Source organism: Nicotiana tabacum, chromosome 3 (genome assembly GCF_000715075.1).
Source record: "Nicotiana tabacum cultivar K326 chromosome 3, ASM71507v2, whole genome shotgun sequence".
Lineage (NCBI taxonomy): Eukaryota > Viridiplantae > Streptophyta > Magnoliopsida > Solanales > Solanaceae > Nicotiana > Nicotiana tabacum.
The window spans coordinates 189,205,064-189,225,424 of record NC_134082.1 but is presented as its reverse complement, the minus strand read 5'-3'; the positions used below and the strand labels follow the sequence as shown (position 1 = coordinate 189,225,424).

Below are 20,361 nucleotides of genomic sequence, written 5' to 3'. Positions count from 1 at the left end.
AACATAAGCGAAGCAGAGATGCTGGTAATTTGGAGAATAAGATTCATGAGACAGATTCTAATGGTCAGAATAAGACTCATGAGACAGATTCTAATGGTCACTATCTAACGAAATATCAATTTGAAGTTAGCTTAGAAATATTAAACTTCAGCTCTAGTGAAGTTTCTCAGTTATAATACAAAAACTTCAGCTCTAGAGCTGAAGTTTCCCAGTTACAACACAAAAAGTTCAGCTCTAGAGCTGAACTTTAGACCCGACTACTAGAATGCTGAAGTTTTGCGTGATTGCCTTTGCTACTTCAGCCCCGTGTGCTGAAGCTATGCGAAAAAGCGGGTACGCTTGCAATCTTTTTTGCAAAGCGTGCACAAGTTAAAATGTGATACAAAAAGCGGGTATAGATGCAAATGCCCCATTCTAGCTTATGCTTCCGGACCACAAAGAGGATCACTTGAGGCACTTTTTAGGTTTTGTCCCCGTCCAAGTTGTTTAACCAAAAATCTAAGTCTTTGGTCAAAGCTAGAAACGAAGAGAAATTCGGGTTACTGATAATCAGGAGACGAAAATAATAACAGATTTTTGAGAACGATGATAAAGCAGTAAATAGCTTTGTATTTCAGTAAAGTCTCAATAATCTTCCCCTCTACAGATGTCGAGTCCTTCTCATTTTATAGTTGATTCTAGGAGAAGGTGTAATGCCTTTGTCTTAATGAGGCAATTATGAGCAATAAATGACATTAAAAGAAACGTTACTCAATCATTCCTATTAAATACAAATTCTCTAACGTATTTGATATTTAATACTGAATTTGGACTCTTTTGCGTCATCAGATTCATATCTTCAATCCTTTCCGATCTTCGGGGTTTTAAATGACTTATATAGGTACGAAACTCGTGCCTCTTGAATAACGACTCGTGCCTATTTAACTTTCTTCTCTCCGTATCTGTTGTCGCCCGTGCCTTCTTGGTTGATTACCGTGTTTTGATCATTTGACCAGTCCACGTGTCATGACACGTCATCTTCAATATATAAATTCAGTTTCTTCCCAATACACAAGTAAGTTTTGCAAAAATAGCTATGGGGCATAATATTGGCGGACGGGGCATAACTTTTTGAACAAGTTCTGTGAGATGAGCAAAACTTGCCGTGTTCACACGTTATGCTAGGCGGGCAAGGCTTGATACCATTTCATTCTACGTACTCCTACTACGTATATTATTAAATTGTTCAAAAACTTGTTCAACCTATCAATAAACAGCACCTCGATGTTCAAGTTCATCTCTTTCTGCTGATTTGCTACTTCTTTTGACTTCACTTCCTCAATAAATAGCTGGAATAATGTTATGGGCCATCAGCAAATAATTATAATGAATTGATATGTATATTTTTCATGTAGGCTTTGTCACCAAGCTAGTTAATTAGTACTATAATTACCTCAATGACTCGATCTACTGCTTAGTTATGAACTTATGATCAACTAATGCGATTGGTGTAAAAGTTGGGTCTGACAATTTTTTCTAGCCTAATAGTCCTGTTGGTCACCTAGTTGACCTCACCCTTATCATTACTTGTCACACATTTGGCCAGCGACGGACCCAGGATTTTGTGCAAGCGGGTTCAATCTTACAAGTATATAATTTTAGTCGTAAAATAGTAGTTGTCAAGTGGGTTCAAAGAAATAGTTATACAAAATTTACACAGCTTTAATCCTAATTTATACATATACACAGTATTATTTTTTTGTTAAACGGGTTCAGTTGAACCCGCTAGCCACCACTTGAGTCCGCCACTGCATTTGGCATAGAACGACGAATGATTTATGAAATCTAAGCTGAAGAATTTATACTTATAAAATAATTCCCTCTTTTCTTCTTGTTTAGAGAAAATGGGGTTTTATCGATTTCACTTCATTTGTGGTTCGACTAATTGGGCCTGAAGCTGATGGTATGTTTTTTGGCCCATATAGAATGACAAAAATATTTTTGTGCTACTATTGATTTTTTGGGGAGAAATTTAAAAATAGCCAGATTTATAAGTGGTCATTCAAAAAAGTCATCAGTTTCAAAAGTAATCGAGATTTAGCCATTTTTCATGTAAAGATAAATCTAAACGAAAATAATGTTAATATCCGGAAAAATATATACTGGAACTCCAGTATAATATACTGAAGTTCCAGTATAATACACCGGTCCAGCATAATATACTAGAGATTGGAGCACCTAAGCTATTTATATTTTTCCTCTCTCTTTCTTTCAATTAACACAAGATTCTCTCTCAAATTTTTTCTTCTTTCTCTCTTTTTCTTTCTTCTCTCTCTCTTCAAGCAACTCAAGCCTTAGTATTGATGGCTTACGAGAAAGAAGAATCTCTCTCAAATTTTTTCTTCTTTCTCTCACTCTTCGAGCAACTCAAGCCCTAGTATTTATGGCCGATGAGAAAGAAGAATCTCTCTCTCTTCGAGCAACTCAAGATACACGCCATAGTATTGATGGTCGACGAGACATTAGAATAGAGTATAAGGCAGCCAGAAAACAGAAAAGAGTGAATTTTTTAAACGGAAAGGAGCAATATGATAAAATCTTATAGTAAATTTATTATACGGATCCGACGAACTTTCTTCTCTTCTTAGCAGGAAAACGCCATCTCCGATGAACTTTTTTCTCTTCTTTGCTATTTAGTCGCATATAGTGATACAAATACATTGTATTCTGTATAAATTCACTCAAACACATTGTATTTTTATATAAATATATTTTTCTTTGTATGTATTTATGTATTTTGGATATTTATATTTTTTTAATACAGCTGAGTACTGTCACACCTCCTTTTTACCCGCGCCCGCAGGGGCGCAGAGGGAGTTTTTCCAATTAAAGGACAATCGAAACGGGATTTGTTTATTTATTTCAGAGTCGCCACTTGGGAGATTTAGGGTGTCCCAAGTCACCAGTTTAATCCCGAATCGAGGAAAATAATGACTCTGTATTACAGTCCGCGAACCAGAAATCCGGATAAGGAATTCTGTTAACCCAGGAGAAGGTGTTAGGCATTCCTGAGTTCCGTGGTTCTAGCACGGTCGCTCAACTGTCACATTCGGCTTATTTATCTGATTTTAACAATTATGAGCTTATATGCAAGTTTTAGCTCTTTACCGATTTTTTATTATTATTATTATTATTATTATTATTATTATTATTATTATTATTATTATTATTATTATTATTATTATTATTATTATTTTAACAGAGAATTGCAACGTTGTGAGAACGTATCTCGAACCACGTCACATCAATGTACCCGTGGTTATCGACACATTTCGACTCCGTTGAGATTTGAATTTGGGTCACATAAATGTGCACCCGAGTTTAAGAAAGTAAATTATTAAAGGCGCGCCTGAAGCGACTAGCGTATCATTATTTTGGCTAAGGTCGTGAAATTTTGCTAAACGGCTCATCCCGAAGTCTAAGTAATTTTACCAATACGTATAGAGGGCCCCGCAGCTTGTGTATTTTTGTTTGTCGAGGCTCGTCTCATTCATTATTTTTTTTTAAAAAGAATTTGCAACGTCGTGGAAATGCATCTCGAACCACGTCACAATCAATGTACCCGTGATTAGCGACACATTTCGACTTCGTTGAGATTTAGATTTGGGTCACATAAATGTGCACCCGGGTTTAAGAAGGTAATGTTATTTAAAGTACGCGCCTAAAGAGACTAACGCGTGGTTATTTCGGGAAATGGCCGTGAAGTTCGCTAAGCGGCCGATCCTGAGTTCTAAGTAATTAATACATACATTTGTGAGGGCCCCGCAATCTGTGCGTTTTATTTGGCGAGGCTCATCTCGTTTATTTTAAAAGGACGATCCTAAAGTGACTACATTTTTTCTATTAAGTTCGTCTCTAAACACAAAATGAAGGTCCCAACCAATTGTTACTTAACTCTATTGTATGATTTTTAAGTATGGTCTTGTGATCGAGCCCGTTTCCTACGACCAGATTTCATGCGTTATCCGGGCCAAGTTCAGCGTTCGACTCACAGAAGCGGATTCGAGTCTGATTTAATATACACAGGCTATTGCCAATTGCTTTACATGATGAAGCCAAACCCAATATTTCAACTTTTTGAGCAAATGGGCTGCCAACAATCATTATCTACCTACTGTTGACAATATTAAAACCTTCATAGCTAGAGAAACTAGCAAGTTTAAACAGGCAGGTTCAATAGAACAAACTCATGCTATCTTCATCTTATTCCACTTATTTGACTAAACAATTTGACAATAATGGGCATGCTTAACTATTCGGGAAAAACACAGTTAACTTGGAAGTTTGATTTTTAATTCTATGCTACTAAAGTTGGTATTAAACTACTAAATTTACAACTAAGAAAGGCAAATTAATGGTCCAATACAGTCCTTATCAGATACAAACTCCACAGTCCACATTCTTCATAGAGTTATAAAGATAGACTATACAACTTATCATTTATCTACTAAATTACAGATGCACTAAGTACTCCACTACTCGAGCATTTTCTTTTCACTTTTACATCTCACAGCTACATCACAGTGTTATTCGAAAGTGTACCTGGTAATAGACAATAGAAAAAGAAGAGGAGGATCAGCAGAGCAGTAGCAAAAAGCAACACAGTAACAGAACAACCCAGTAACAGATTAAAGAAAAAACCAGCAGAATTCCAGCAACACCCAATGAAACAGTAGCAAATAACCAATAGCAAACTCAGGAAAAAATAATTGAAACCCCAGAAATACCAACCAGCAACACCAATGAAACAGTAACGGTACTAGTTCTGATATTCAGCAGTAAGAGAAAAGACCTTACTTTTCAGTTTCTTAGCTCTCAAACACTGAACCTTTTAGGATTAAAAACCAGCCTATTTTTTTTTTTGCTCTCAAATTATTGAACTCTTAAATGTTAAAAATCCAGCCTAGACTCTCTGGAAAAAAACTGAAAGAAAACTGATTTCTCTTCTCCAAAAAAACCAGCCCCCTTTAACTCTGCCCAGACCCCTATTTTATACCAAACACTAACCTTGCCCCCCTCTCAAAAGCACTCGGGCAGAATCCTCCCACTAATTCTGCCCATGATCTTCTTTTAATTCCACTAGAGTATGTCTTTTCCTTATTTAATATTTAAACAGGCATGGGTCATATATTTTAATCAATCCCTTTTAAGCCTTCCCCTACCATTATGTTTTGTTCCCCATTAGCACTAAACAAATGCATTAGTTTAATGTTAATTAAGTGCTTTACTTGCAGCCCACTTAGCAAGACCATTTTGCCAACTTTTAAATCCCAAAACTACCCATGAAACCCCTGTGTAGTACTGCCCTGCCCTAAGCTTCATTGATCTGTTATTAATACTTTATAAGTTGTAACCCTAACAACTAATTTCTAATTGATCACTAAATTACAAACATGGCATCAATCAAAGGGAATGAGTTGATCATATTGGGAACCAATCCTGATCAACTCAGACCCAGTGATTGAGCAGGGATTCAATAATACAAACCAAAATTGAAGCAGTATGAATCAAGGAGGTTCATACGAACAACTATAAAGAACAGGAGGTCAAACCAAATACAGGGAATGAGCAAACACAACTCTAATTCAAGTATATACAAGATGCAGGATGGTAAACATACTGGTATGAACCAAAGGTTGAACTATTATCATGTTAACATAACATTCAAGCCTAAAAGACTAATCGACGACGCTTATTCAATTGATTACACAGGCTATAACATTTAGCAGTTAACAACAAACAATCAGAATAAACAGACCAACAAGTGATTCGAGTGGTATTGGCAAAAACAGAGCACTTATAAACTAACAAGTTACATGGCTAATAACATATATTTAACCATGAACAGAAGCACACTCGACCAAATAAAAAGGTCTGATTGGAGAAGAAGAAGAAGCAATGAACAAAAACTAGATTATAACTAAACTAAACACAATTAACCGTAACAAAAATAGAACAAAGAAAGAAGAAAAAAAATACCTTAACAAAACAGAAACTAGACAAACCCAGGTCAAACTCTTGACCCGAACTTTTTGAGGTCGAACGGACCTTAATCGAGTGTTCTCAACGGAGAACACTTCCACTAAGGTCGATTAGACGCCCAAATTCCTTTAATTTCGGACAAAACCCAGGTTTAGTCTTTATAGGGGTCTTGGTTCCATTTGGGGTTCGAATGGTTCTAGCATGATTCGAACCAGGCCAAAGGTATTTTGGGCACGAGGGAGGTCAGGGTGTGCCATGGTGTGAATTTGGGACTGGTTGGGGTAGGTTTAGGTTTTGCTCGAATCTTCGATTGAAGATTCGAGAAGCTAGAGGTTGATTCGAGGCAAACGGTTAACGGATTCGTAACGAGGGTGGTCAGATAGCTTAGGGGTGTTAATTTGGTGACCGGCGGCGTTGTTGCCGCCGGGTTTCAGGCGAAGGTGTAATAATGGCGGCTAGGGTTTGGTCTGGTTCGTCTCTGAGCTTGAGAGAGAGACGATGGGGTGAGGGGGTTTGGTTTGGTTTGGGGGTAAGGGATTAGGGTTATATATGGAAGGGGCGTTTGATCTTGGTCGTTGGATCAATCACGATCAACGGCCTGGATCATTTTACTAATAGGAAACGACATCGTTTGGCCATGCTACGAGACTGGGTCGACCCGGGGTGAAATGGACCGGGTTATGGGGGAAGCCTGGGACCGTTAGATCAAAAGGAACGGATGGTTCAGATTTAATCACCTGAAACGGTGTCGTTTGAACCAATGCTGGGGCTGAACTGGACCGTTTGATCTGTTTGATCAACGGTTCAGATTTGAGACGCCTAAACGGTATCATTTGAGTCATCTGAAAGATCAGGCATATTGGACCGGGTAAATGGGATGTTTTGGGCCTGATTTTGGGTCCAAAGAAAATGGCCCAGTTCCGAATGTGTTTCTTATTTCACTTGTTTTTCTTTTCTATTATTTTCCTTTTTAATTCCTAATTACCAAAAATTCTAAAATAAGTTGTAAAACCAAAATTAAATTAAGAATATTAATTAAACCTAAATAATAATTGACACACAAGATTAAATATTAATTAAGAAAAAAACAACACATGGTTCAGTTAATTCCTAAGTGCACAATTAAATCCTAAATGTGCATGCAACATATATTTTTGTATTTTTAATTAATTAAAACAAGATAAACATTCACAGACAAAAATACAAATAATTATCCAAAGATGCCATGCAAATTCTTAAAATTGTACCTAAAGGACATTTGTTTTATTTTTTTTGATTTCTTTCGGAGTAGTTTCCGTGAAGCAAAATCACGTGCTCACAAATACACATGTATTCATACATACTGTGCATACAGTATGCATGAATACATGATATAAATATTGAAATACACTTAATATAAACATTAAAACAACAACATAATATAAACAATGAATATATTTAATTTTAAAATACAGTGAAATAAGTAAAATATACTGAATACAAATAGAAATACAGTGAATACAATCGATGAAATATACTATATACATCAGTAATAACATGTATTAGAAATAACTAAAATACTGTTAATACAAATACATTTGAATACACTGAATATAAAATAATGAATACAGTAAATACAAACATTGAATCTAATGAATACAACAGTAAAAAAAAGTTGAAACACACTAAATACAAAAGTCATATACAACTAAAAAATCATTCTAATTAATTGGATTGATAATGAGGCATGTTAGAATCGATTTTGTTGAGTTATATTAGGAGTGTAACACGCTAATTGATATATATTATTTCCGTTAATAGACAGCTGGACATACCTATTTTTAAGGTGTTCGTCATTACTGTATTCATGAATACATGGCGCGAATACATGTGAATACATGCGCGTACAACTAGACTGCCCTAATTTTAGGCACTTTTAATGCGCGAATACATGTGAATACAGCGAATACACTACCTTAACAATTAAATAGTACCTATATAAAGTAATTATGTATATGCTAGCCATAGGAAATTAATAGCCACTAAATAATAGTGGTTTCTGAAAATTTATCTTTCTTTCTTTTATATCAGAAAAGTTACTTATATTTTGCTATTTGACTCAAAAAGTCACTTTTTTTGTATCAGAAAAGCTATTTATCTTTTGCTATTTCCCTTTAATGGTCACTCAAGTCGGAAAGTGATGTATCCAAATACTCGTTAATTACGTGAGACTTGATTTTTCAAATAAAAATAAAAAATATTAAACCCAACTCATTTTAACCAAATTGGTTTTGTGGCTCTTTATACACTTATTTTTAGTTTTATGACCCTACCTCTTTTTTTACACATGAGAGATTTACTTTTACACGTAAGAGATTTATTTTTTACACATAAGAAATTTAAAAAGGTCATTTTCTTAAATTTGAAATTGTAAGGCGGAATACATAAAATGCCACCTGAACTTGTACCCAAAATCCCTGTTACACACTTGTTGACCACGAAAATATTTTTAGACACTTAACCTTTCAAAAGTGAATCTATTACATACCGTTTTTGTATTTCACCACTCTTTACAAGTATGTGTAATGTCACGCGCCAATTGGATCTTAACACGTGGATTAACTAAGGAAATAAAAGAAAACACTTAAAAAATTCATTTGCTTCATCTTCCCAAATACCCTTGTGAAGATCTCCATTACCATTACCACCCCCATTACAGAGACTCCATTACCATCCTAAATAAAGACTCTATTACCACCCTTGTCAAGAACCCCAGTCGCCTCTCCACCATCCAATCGCCCACTACCATAAATTTTTCAATTCATCGCTGCTCCACCATCAATCAGCCATAGGCGCCGCTTGACACCATCACATTCTTTTGAAGAAAATGTTCCTTCATTGGCACCTTCCCGCAGTCCATGACACTATAAGCACAATATTCCTTCACCTGCATTCATTTTTCATCATCTATCCTTGAACCCACATCCACCTCCTCCATTAAAACGATATTTTCACACAGTCCTTGCTTCATCATAGAACAAAGTCCAACGAACAGCCCTACTGCCTCATGTAATCGGAATAAACAGTGAAATATACTAAATGTCTGGGATTTTTGGGGCCAAAATCTCTCTGTTTTTCAGGAGATTTGTTTAATAAATAGATTTTTCGAAAAATGATGGAAGGAAACAAAGGAGAAAACATAGAAGAAATGGGAGAGGGAGGAAAGTTTTCTATGGTGAGATTTTGGAGAAAAAGAATAGGGAATAAATTTTCCATCGTTGCGAGATCTGGTTGTTTTGTTTAAGCTCTTGGCGAAGAAGATGATGTTTTAAATTAAAAAATAGAAAAATGGACATGTGTGGCGTCCATATGAGAGTTCACACATTTCTTTTCCTATTCACTCGCCTAATTTGTGTGCAAAACATGCTCTTGCCATGTAATCAAAATGGTATGTAACAGACATACTTTTGAAAGGTTTAGGTGTGTAAAAATATTTTCGTGTTCAACAGGTGTGTAACAAGGATTTGGGTACAAGTTCAGGTGGTATTTTATGTATTCTGCCAAATTGTAAAGGTAGTACCATGTATTAGGAATAAATATACTCAATAAAGCTTTTATACTCAAGAGGAACCCGTATTTGCAAGATCAGCAACCATTAAAGCCGAAAGAGAACAAAAATACGCAATGACCCTATTAGATGTATTTATATGTATTCGAGTCCGCATACATTGATTCTTAGTTTCTACAGTGATTTTTTCTTCTTATAATTAGATGTATTTATATGTATTCGATAAGGCATACACTGAATTTTATTTTGTAAAGTGATTTTTGACTGTTGTATTTAGATGTATTTATATGTATTTGAGTTCGTACAACAATATTTTTAAATACACTGTTAGTTCTATCATTTTGGTGTTATTCATCAATTAGTTATGCATTCAATCTAACTATGTTCATCTATATTTTAAACCTAACTGTATCCACCAGTATTTAAAACAACAATATAGTGAAATACAGTAAAATACTCTCAATACAAATAGAAAATCAATGAATACAACCAATGAAATATACTTAATAAAGCAATAATACCATGTATTAGGAATAAATAAAATATTGTGAATACAAAAATAAACTTGAATACATTGAATACAACTGTTAGATACAAGCACAAGGTTTATTATGAAATATGCAGGTGTCACACCTCCTTTTTCACCTACACCCCCGGAAGGGCGCAAAGGAGTTTTTCCAATTAAAGGACAATCGGAACGGGATTTAATTATTAATATTTAGAGTCGCCACTTGGGAGATTAATGGTGTCCCAAGTCACCGGTTGAATCCCGAACCGAGGAAATTTATGACTCTGTTAACAGTCCGCGAACCAGAAATCTGAGTAAGGAATTCTGTTAACCCGGGAGAAGGTGTTAGGCATTCCCAGGTTCCGTGGTTCTAGCACGGTCGCTCAATTGTTATAATTGGCTTATTATCTGATTTTAATACATGTTTTAGCCTATGGTTCGATTTTAACTTTATAACCGCTTTTATTTAATTATTTTCAGGAAGATTGCAACGCTATTAAAACACGTCTTGGACCACGTCACATAAATGCACCCGCGGTCTTTGACATATTTTAACATTGTTGAGATTTGGATTTGGGTCACATAAATGTGCACCCGAGTTTAGGAAAGTTAATTTAAATTGCGCGCCTAAAGCAACTACGCACTTTTCAGTTTGCGAGGGCCATGGAAAATTCACTAAATGGCACACCTCGATTTCTAAAGGATTAAAATTAATTAGGTGAGGGTCATGGGTGTGCTTACTATTTTGGGCATTAGCAAAGTTAGAATTAAACAACCCATAATTATATTGGATCCCTTTAGCCCAAATAAAACCTTACACCCAGCATGTCCCAATCCAATCTAATAAAAGTTACTGCAGATCAATTCTATTAGCCCATACTTGAGAGTTGAGACTGGACCAAAAATTCAAGGCATGGACATATAGATACGGAGAGAACAAATTAATTGTTAAGAGGAAGATTAAAATGAAACTAAAGCATGATGAGACGGAAAACCCATTAATTCATTGAAGATAACTCTCATAACTTAAGTTTCCATATCATTACTTCACCAGACAAATTGATTACTAAGGAAATGACTTAAAACAGATAGCTAATGACATTAACCATATGATTTGCTAAGAAAATTAAAAGAATGAACTAACAGGAAACATACTCAATAGATCAGTATTCAAACATAGAAAACTAAAAAATATAAAAGTCATCCCTATCACACCAATTAAATCAATACCACAATGATCCAGAATATTAACAAGAAGAACAAAATAGAAAAAGAGAAATGAACCTTTGTATTAACGAGGCAAATCCATAATCGGAATTTTCGCTAGAACAAACTGAATGACAACCGGATCTAAAGGTGACCACGCCGGGACCTCGGATTGGCACCTTCAACATGCGACGAGCTCAAACCACGCTAAGATTTAATCAAATTCCAGTTTTTTGAAAATATAAATTGCAATCAGAAAGAAGAAACAGAGTTGTATTTTTCTTGTATTTTTTGATTTTTTTTTTAAATATAGCAAAGGAACTTTTCTTGGAACCTCCCTTTGTCTCAATTTTCCCCTTCCCTAAAATTTTGTCCGAAACAAATCTCTTTTCCCCAATTTCCCTCTATCTCGTTTTCCACTCTTTCTATGAGTGTGTATCCTTTTCTTTTTGTGTTTGAGATAATGAAGATTTGGTAAAATGTAAGAGGGAGAAACGTTAGGTTCAGGGAGATGTAAAAGGAAGATTTCATAAAATTTCCTCTTTGTTTTTTTGGGAAGATTCCGGGGTTATGCCGCTTTTCTCTTTTTTAGTCTCGATCCTTTGTTGTTTAGGAGTTAAAGGGTTATTTTATAGGGGTAGGGATTAGGTTTGGAGTGTGGGCCTAGGAGTTATGGGCTTGATAATTGGGTCAAAGACTAAAAACAAATGGACTACAAGATTTATAAAGACGGGATAAACCAACCTAAAACTAATTCCTCCTTCTAAAATTATGTACAATTATAATATAAAAATATAAAACTAATTTTAATTAATTGAACTAATCTATAAAATATAAAACTTTTTTTTTCTGTTTTTAAGATTATATAAAAAATAAAGATAAGGTACTATTTTTGTATATTTTTTATTTAAATTTATGAAAGATACGTAAACTAAAATAATTTTTTTGTAATTTTTATTTTTTGTGATGAAATAAAGTAAAATAGTCAAAATTAGCTGAAATAGCGATATTAGGCCTAAACTAAATATTTACATGCTAAAATGAGTGAAATTTTGGGGAGGGTCAAAAATCACATGTGTACAAACAACCAAAGCAAATAAGGAGTTAAACATGATATCAACCCTTTAACTTAATTTGAGACAATTCAAAGGAATCAAAGATCGAGATGACTAAAGGGAAATAGTGAGAACTCAATCTAATAAGATGTGAGGAATCCAATTGAGTTTATAAATTTGTTAAGATAAAAACAAAATCACTTCACCCTAAAGAATATTACTCTTGTGAAGAAACAATTATGTACCTCATAAATCAAAATATCCCCGAGCTAACTTGGCTCTCAAGTAAAGGCTAACATATTTGATATTTGAATCAACTTTAGTAACATTAGATCTAACAATTACTTGAATAGCTTATTCGATTGTTTTCCAAATTGATGAAGACGAATGTCAACTCTACAACCAGTACCTTCCCTTTTTAAAATCAAACTTTTAAGAATAGACTAAGGAAGTAGTATAAGATATAAGAAAACTAATATTAAAACAAACCTTCTATACTAATACATAATTCCTACACTACTCGAAGAACACTTAAGATAATAAAATGAACTTTCATGAGCATATTTAGAACTGGAGCAACGTGAACTAGCTTCAACGAATCTTCAGACAAGAAACCAATGCCAATTGAGTCAAGAACTAATACCATTCTTCACATCACATAATATTTTAAAACAAAATAAAAGGAAAGAGAAGAGATGAACCTTAGAATAACCCAAAATGATTCTGAAATTGATTAAACGAGAATCTCCATCACGAAACAGAAGATTAGAACAACAAACTCGACTGAATGATGAACCTCGAACCGGAAACCTCAAATCGATGCCGGCAAACTCGAAAACCCCAACGTGAACTTAAAACCAAACATCAATCAGAACCCCATTTTTGGAACAAAAATCCGAAAATCAACTGAAGAAACATAGATCTACTTTTGATTTTTTTTTTGTATTTTTTAAAATTAAGCTATGTCAAGAAATCTGAAAAGGAAACTGAAAACAGAAGGAGAATTTTCCTTTGTAAACTCCTTCCCTTTCTCTTTCTATTTCATTTTTTTAATTCTCCATCCGTTCCCATTTTTGTGTTCTTGCTAACTGTGTGTGTATTTTGTTTGTGGTGGTGAGGGAGCTCGTTGGTGAGGTGGGCAGGGCTTCTATGGTGGTAGACGACGGCGCTGCTGGGATGGAGAAGCAGCGGCGATGAGTGTGGTTCGATTGGAAGGTGGACGTTGTTTTGTGCTGAAGGGGTTACTGAAGATCAGAAAAAATGGCTGCTCGTAGATGTGTTCTAGGTCCAAAAGGCTACCTTCTTTTTTGTTTTCTTTTAAGAAGATGAAGCTAGCTCTTGAAATGTGAAAGAGCAGCCAAAATCCGATGGGGGCGGTCTCTTTTATAGGAAACGGCGGATATCCTCCTTAGTCTTAGGTCTATCTTTTTTTGTATTTTGTTGATCCCCCCAATGTATTAAGGCTTTGTTTAATATATATAAGTCTAGGTTAGTGGTAGGGTTTTAGGTTAAGGGGTATGGGCCTAGAAATTATGGGCTAGGTCCAAAATTAGGCCTAAAGATGGGTTGTTCGAGCCCAAACTCTATTCTTTTGCCGCGAATGAGATTAAAAATACGCGCTCATTTATTAATTAGTCCTACTATTAAAATAATTATTAAAACAAAACTAACCATTAAAACAAATTTATTTTTTTTTGTATTTTCAAACATTATATTAAAAATAAAAATACGATACTATTTTTATATATATTTTTTTTAGATTAAAAATGACTACAAAATACTAATGAACTTATTTTTTGTAATTTTTGTTTTCTTGTACTAAAATAAAGTAAAAGAGTCAAAATTACTTAAAATATCTATATTATTCCTAAATTAAATAGTTTACGCTAATATATAAAAGATCTTGGGGATGGTCAAAAATCACATGTCTACAGCAGGCAGTAGGTTACTATTACAGGTTGTATCCGGCATAAATACATAATATATTTATATACAGAAAATCGAATTTCAAAATATTTCTGTAGATACTTGTATCCATTCTGAGCAGAAACTCCAACAATGTCAGGAAAAAAAACTCGAACTGTATCAGAAAAAAAGAGGGACTGAAACTCTGAAATGCTCTGTTTTTGGGTGTATAGCGTCTAATAAATCTTCTCATTAATTGGATTGATAATGTTGTGTGTGATAATTGATTTAGGTGAGTTATATTAGGAGTGTATCCCGTTAAATTAGCAACTTTCCATTATTAAACAACTTGAGAGACCTATTATTATGTTGTATTCATGAATACATGGTATGAATACATGTGAATATATCGGCTGACAACTGGATTGCCCTATTTTTTAGCTGATTTTTGCTACTGTATTTATGAATATAGTAGCTCGAATACATCGAATACATTACCGTAACAACTGAAAGATAGCTACGGAAAGTAATTATGTATATGGTAGTTATAGGAAGTTAATAGCCACTAAACAATAGTCATTTCTGAAAATTCCTCAATTTTAAAACATGTTGGATAGAATTTTCTCGATCGCTATAATTTTAAACCACGTTGGAAAAAATATCAACAATTATGCAAGATTTCATCACAAATCCTGATCACCATAATTTTCAGCATTCTATTTGAAAATTTTGACAATCGTGAGAATTTCTGGTACTTTAAAATTATGGCGATTGTCATAATTTATGTTGCTTCAAAGTTCTGGTAAGCGTGCTTTAAAATTCTGACGTGAAGCTATTTCTTAAGACTTTTTTTAACGTGGTCAAAATATAAATATTGGTCTAAAAAAGGTCATCCAACATCATTTAGGGGCTTTGTTATTCAAAGACAATAAGTGTGTTTGGTACGAAGGAAAATATTTTCCAATTTTTCCATATTTGGTTGGCTTAAATATTTTCCTTATCAACTCAATTTCTTCTAATTGGAGGAAAATGTTTTCCCTACCAAAAGAAGAGAAAACGTTTTCCAAAACTCTTATTCAACCTTCTCCGCCATATTCTCATGCCCGCCAACTCCCACCAATCAACCCACCCCCAAATTACCCCTCCCCTCGACCCCACCCTACCCACCCCAGTCCCGCCCACCCTAAATAGAACTATTAGTAAGAGTATTTTCTTTTTATGTTGTAGATAGAATATTTTTTTTTATTTCAACAAAATGAGTATATTTCTTTTATGATATAGTTAATGTATTTTCTTTCATTTCAACAAAACGAGTACTTTTTTATCATGATATAGAAAAAAGTAATTTCTTTCATTTCAACAAAATGAGTACTTTTTTTTTCAGGATGTAGAAAAAGTATTTTCTTTCATTTCAACAAACTAAGTATTTTCTTTTCCTGGAACAGAAAAAGTATTTTTTTTCCCAACGTAAGCACGTGATTTTTTTGCCCTATATGAGAATTACTCCCAAAAATTCAAAAATAAAATGATTTTCTTTGGTGTGCAATTTTGTGATATTTTGAATAATTATTTGTAGTTGTCTGTGTGTGTTTATTTGCTAAATTAATAAAAAAATACAAAAATATGTCGCATTTTGCATGTAGGATTTAATTCTATAATTGATAATAATTAAATTTGTTTTACAAAAATTAAAAATTACAAAAATAGGCATCGTTTGCATTTTTAGCATTTAATGTCCAAATATACAATTTTATGCTTAATTAATACTTAATTGTGCGTTAATTGTTATTGGGAGTTAATTTGCACTTTTATAACTTAATTTAGTTCTTAATAATAGTTTAATTATTTTTATAATTTAGTTTTAGAAAAATAAAAGAAGAAAAGAGAGCGAAAATATAAAGAAAGACGGAATTAGGCCTCTTCTTCAACTTCAAGCCACAGGCCCAAAAAATGGCCCAATCTTCCCTACGACCCAGTCCATTTCGAACTGGGTCGACCCAGTCCATAACCCAACACCCCTATTATTTTACAAACAAAATAAAAAAAAAAGAAAAGAAAAAACCCTAAAACTACTAAGTCATCCGCCACCCCCCTCCCCCATTTCTCCTTCTTCTTCCTCAAAACTCCATTCCAACCATGGCTGCCCCTCTCCCATTCCCTTTATCCCCACATCACACTCACACACACACTCACCAAACACCTCCAAGCTGACCTCCCATGAACTGATGAACGACCTCAAACTCCATAAACGACCTCAAGAAAACTCCATCGCTGCTGTTTTTTTTTCTTCTTCTTCCTCCCCCTTGCGTCCCATGAACGACCATCTGTTGGATGACCTCATCGCCGGACAGAATCCCAGACGAACCCAGTCGCCAGGTTACCGCCCAGGCATGAGCTGTTGCTGTCACGCGATATAGCTAGTCGCGAGCTACGTGAACTGCTGGCCGCGTATAGCTTCGTTGTTATCTTCGTCATCGTCACGTCCAAACGACCAGCGGCGTCCATGCTTCTTCAGCTCGTTTTGCTGCTGTTTCTTCTCCTCCGAGCTGCTGCTTCTCCGCCATGGACGAGCACGCACAGGTGCGTCGAACAGCTCTACTGTGAAGCGATGTTACTTCCTCCGTTTCTGCCGCGTCAACTACTGTTGCTGCTTCGGCGCGGCTTCATTTGTTCATGTTCGTCGTCGTTTGGTCAAGCTTTGATCGAGGTCTGTCAAAAAAGTCCGTACACCTTCGTTTCAATCTGGTTGGTAGATTTTGAGTTTTATTTTATCCGTATTTTGTTTTGATATTTCTCGAATCTAAAAACGGCAAATGTTTGTTTTGTTCATGTCTATCGTTTGAATTAATTTTTTTTAGTTTGTTCATATGTTTTGTTAAATTAATTTTTCAGATTTCAAATAAACGATTAATTAGTTGTTTTCATGTTTATTTCATGTTTGTATTATTGTTTAAGTGAATATTTGTTAGTTTGTTGTTTGTTAGATTCAAATTGAAATTTAATTAACTATTTCTTCAATTTGTTTCATGTGTTTATGAATTGTTAGAAATTGTTAGTATTGTTAAGTTCAAGTTTAAGTTAATAATTGTTTCTTCGTCGATCTTGTTATTTGTTTAAAGAATTTAGTTGTGTTAAAGGAATATATTGATTTAATCGTTTAATCCGTCATGTTTGTTGTGTTAAAATAGATTTACTCATGTTCATACTTTGTTTAGATGATCTTGAATCCGAATTTTGTATAGTTTGATTTCTTGTTTATCACTTATGATTATTTTTTTTAAATTTGTCTCATAATCTTGTTTAAGTTTACTATAAGAATTGTTTGTAGTAATGTTGTTAGAGTTGATTTTAAGTTCAATATGATTGAATTTAGAAATCTTCATACTTTGTTTGTTGTTGGTGTTGAATCCGAAAATAGGATTGTTTGTTGCTAAAATATTGTTCAATCAAATTTTAGTTGTTCTTGGTTGTTCAATTTGTGTTCATGTGATTTGTTGTTGAAATGTTGTTAAAATCATGTTCATGTGATATTGTTGTTATGATGTTCATCCATGTTCATATTGTTGTTTGAACATTGTTAGAAATTGATCATATTGTCTATATTTTGGTTAAGTTTGATTAATTGATGTGTTATAGCTGATGGGTAGTTTGGTAAATTTGTAATACGTTCAGGGGTAGTTTGGTAATTTCAGTAAGGTCGGAAGGGGTAGTTTAGGAATTGTACATTTTTGTAATTGTTTATTTGAAGCATGGGGGACAAAATGAAATGGGGTGGTTTGTGATATTATTATTTAATATAAAGGGGGGACAAGATTTAATTTAAAGGGGAATCTTGCATTATTTTAAAAGAAGCATGGGGGACAAAATAAAATGGGGTGGTGTGATATATTTATTTAATGTAATGGGGATGAGTGGGAAGATAATGAGTTTGGTAGAGAAAAGGATTGATTTTAATTGATTAAAGGGTGGGGATTATATATATAGAGGTCTGAAAAATGATAGGGAGGAAGAAATACAGACAGAGAAAAAAGAGAGATAAAAAAAAAAGAGCTGAACATTTATTCCGAAAAAACATTCAAACTCTCAAGAAAAGAAAAGCATACAAAGAGAAAAATAAAAAATAAAAAAAAGAGTTGAAAATTAGAAGAGAAAGTAGTACACACCTGATAAATATTCTGGTATACATGTGTAGAAATTAAGGGTTGAAGATTAACTAGCCTTTCAAAAATCTGAAAATCTCCCTTGGTTTCTGTCCGTTATTTTGGCATTCCTGGATTTTATTTTGAATTTCTCAAAGCTGTCGCTGGGATTTTCGTTGACTGGTTATTGCTGGTTATTGTTGCTGTTGTTGTGTTACGTATTACGTTGCTGACTTTCTTCTTCTTATATTGACAATATCAGGTACACAACTGTAATTTTGGCATTTTGTAAGCTGAAATGAAGAATGGAGTGTTAATTTTTTAATTTAGTTTAATTTAATTTTTTGTATTGTATTTAGGTTATTCATGTATTATTATTCTGTAAATCACTGTCCTTTGGCATAACTAGGCATATTATAGCGACATATTAAATAACGCCTTAACCAGATTATTAGGAAATATATTTAAGCTTGATTATTAATTAAAACTGTTTAATAACAAAAAATAGAAGAAATAACGTAAAAATGGCGTTATTGAATCAGTTTGGCAAAAATTAATTAAGTTCCTTATTCATAAGGTTTTTCGTCAACGATAAGTTAATCTGAATCACGTAGTCAATTTCAGTTATAACATGAATTAGTTTGCGAACAAGTATTAGGACATGATGAATTAAAACAAAGTTAGTTAATGTTAAATTGTTTAAATTTTTAGAAATATGATTTAGTACTCAAGTTTTTATTTTTATTTCTTTCAATTTTCAGTATTTGTAAATAATTAGTTTCAATAAGCTTAAGTCTTACTAAAAATTTTAATCCAACTATGGGATAATTAGTTTTTTTTATTTTTATTTTTTTACTTTTCGATAATTCCATGTTGTATTTATGATTATAATTTTATGACTTTCTGTTAATATTTATTTTCCTCTTCTATTTAATATGTCATTTTCAAGAATGTAGATATTGATTTTATATTTATAAACAAACTTAGTAATAATAAAAAGGTAGTCATTAAAGGATATTCTTAAAATAAGGAAGGATTTCGCTAAAAATAAATAGATGTAAATAATACAAAAATTTACAGAATTCTCCAATCTCATTTATTTATTTAAAAAAAATTTTAAAAAAAGATAATTTTTACTTAGAATTTGGGATGGATTGTTTAGTGAATTTCACTTCCTTCCCCAAAGATAATGACGCGCTAGACTCTTTAGGCGCGATTTAATCAATTTTACCTTCTTAAACTCGGATGCGCATTTCATGCGATCCAAATCTAAATCTTAAAACATTGAATAAAAATGTGTTCCGGATTGCGGGTGCATTTCATGTGACGTAATCCAAAGACATGTTTTAAACGATGTTCACAATTTTTTTTTTAAATAATAATAATAATAATAAAGTGGTAAAGTTAAATTTGCACATTGGTTCATAATTGTATTTAAAATCAGATAAATAAGCCGAATATGACAGTTGAGCGACCGTGCTAGAACCACGGAATTCGGGAATGCCTAACACCTTCTCTCGGGTTAACAGAATTCCTTATCCGGATTTCTGGTACGCAGATTGTAATATGGAGTCATTTTTTTCCTCGATCCGGGATTAAAATTGGTGACTTGGGACACCCTAAATCTCCCAAGTGGCGACTCTGAAATGAATAAATAAATCCCGTTTTGATTGTCCTTTAATTGGAAAAACTCCCTACGCGCCTCGCGGTGCGGAAAAAGGAGGTGTGACAGCTCTGGCGACTCTGCTGGGGAATTAACCCAGAACCAGTGGTTCAGGGTTAGAAATTCGAGCTCATATAAATTGTTATATTTGGTTTTATCTGATTTTTACATGTTTGAGCCTAATATGCTAAATGCTGCTTTTACCGCTTTGATATTACATGAACTGTGTATAAACTGTGCCGAAACCCATCTCCTCTCTGAGTCTTCTAAATCATGAAGAAGGGTGTACTTCGTACGACTTCTTTTCTGTATAGTGT

At 33.8% G+C, this 20,361-nt stretch overlaps 1 long non-coding RNA gene across 1 annotated transcript; it reads right to left on the bottom strand.

The window, feature by feature from the left end:
* Window positions 1-4,216: 4,216 nt before the first annotated feature.
* On the bottom strand, window positions 4,217-13,774 carry LOC142179564 (uncharacterized). Its single transcript, XR_012708077.1, has 2 exons — window positions 11,361-13,774; window positions 4,217-4,581 (listed from the first exon to the last, which is right to left on the bottom strand). It is a non-coding gene; the product is annotated as an uncharacterized LOC142179564 (long non-coding RNA).
* Window positions 13,775-20,361: the final 6,587 nt, after the last annotated feature.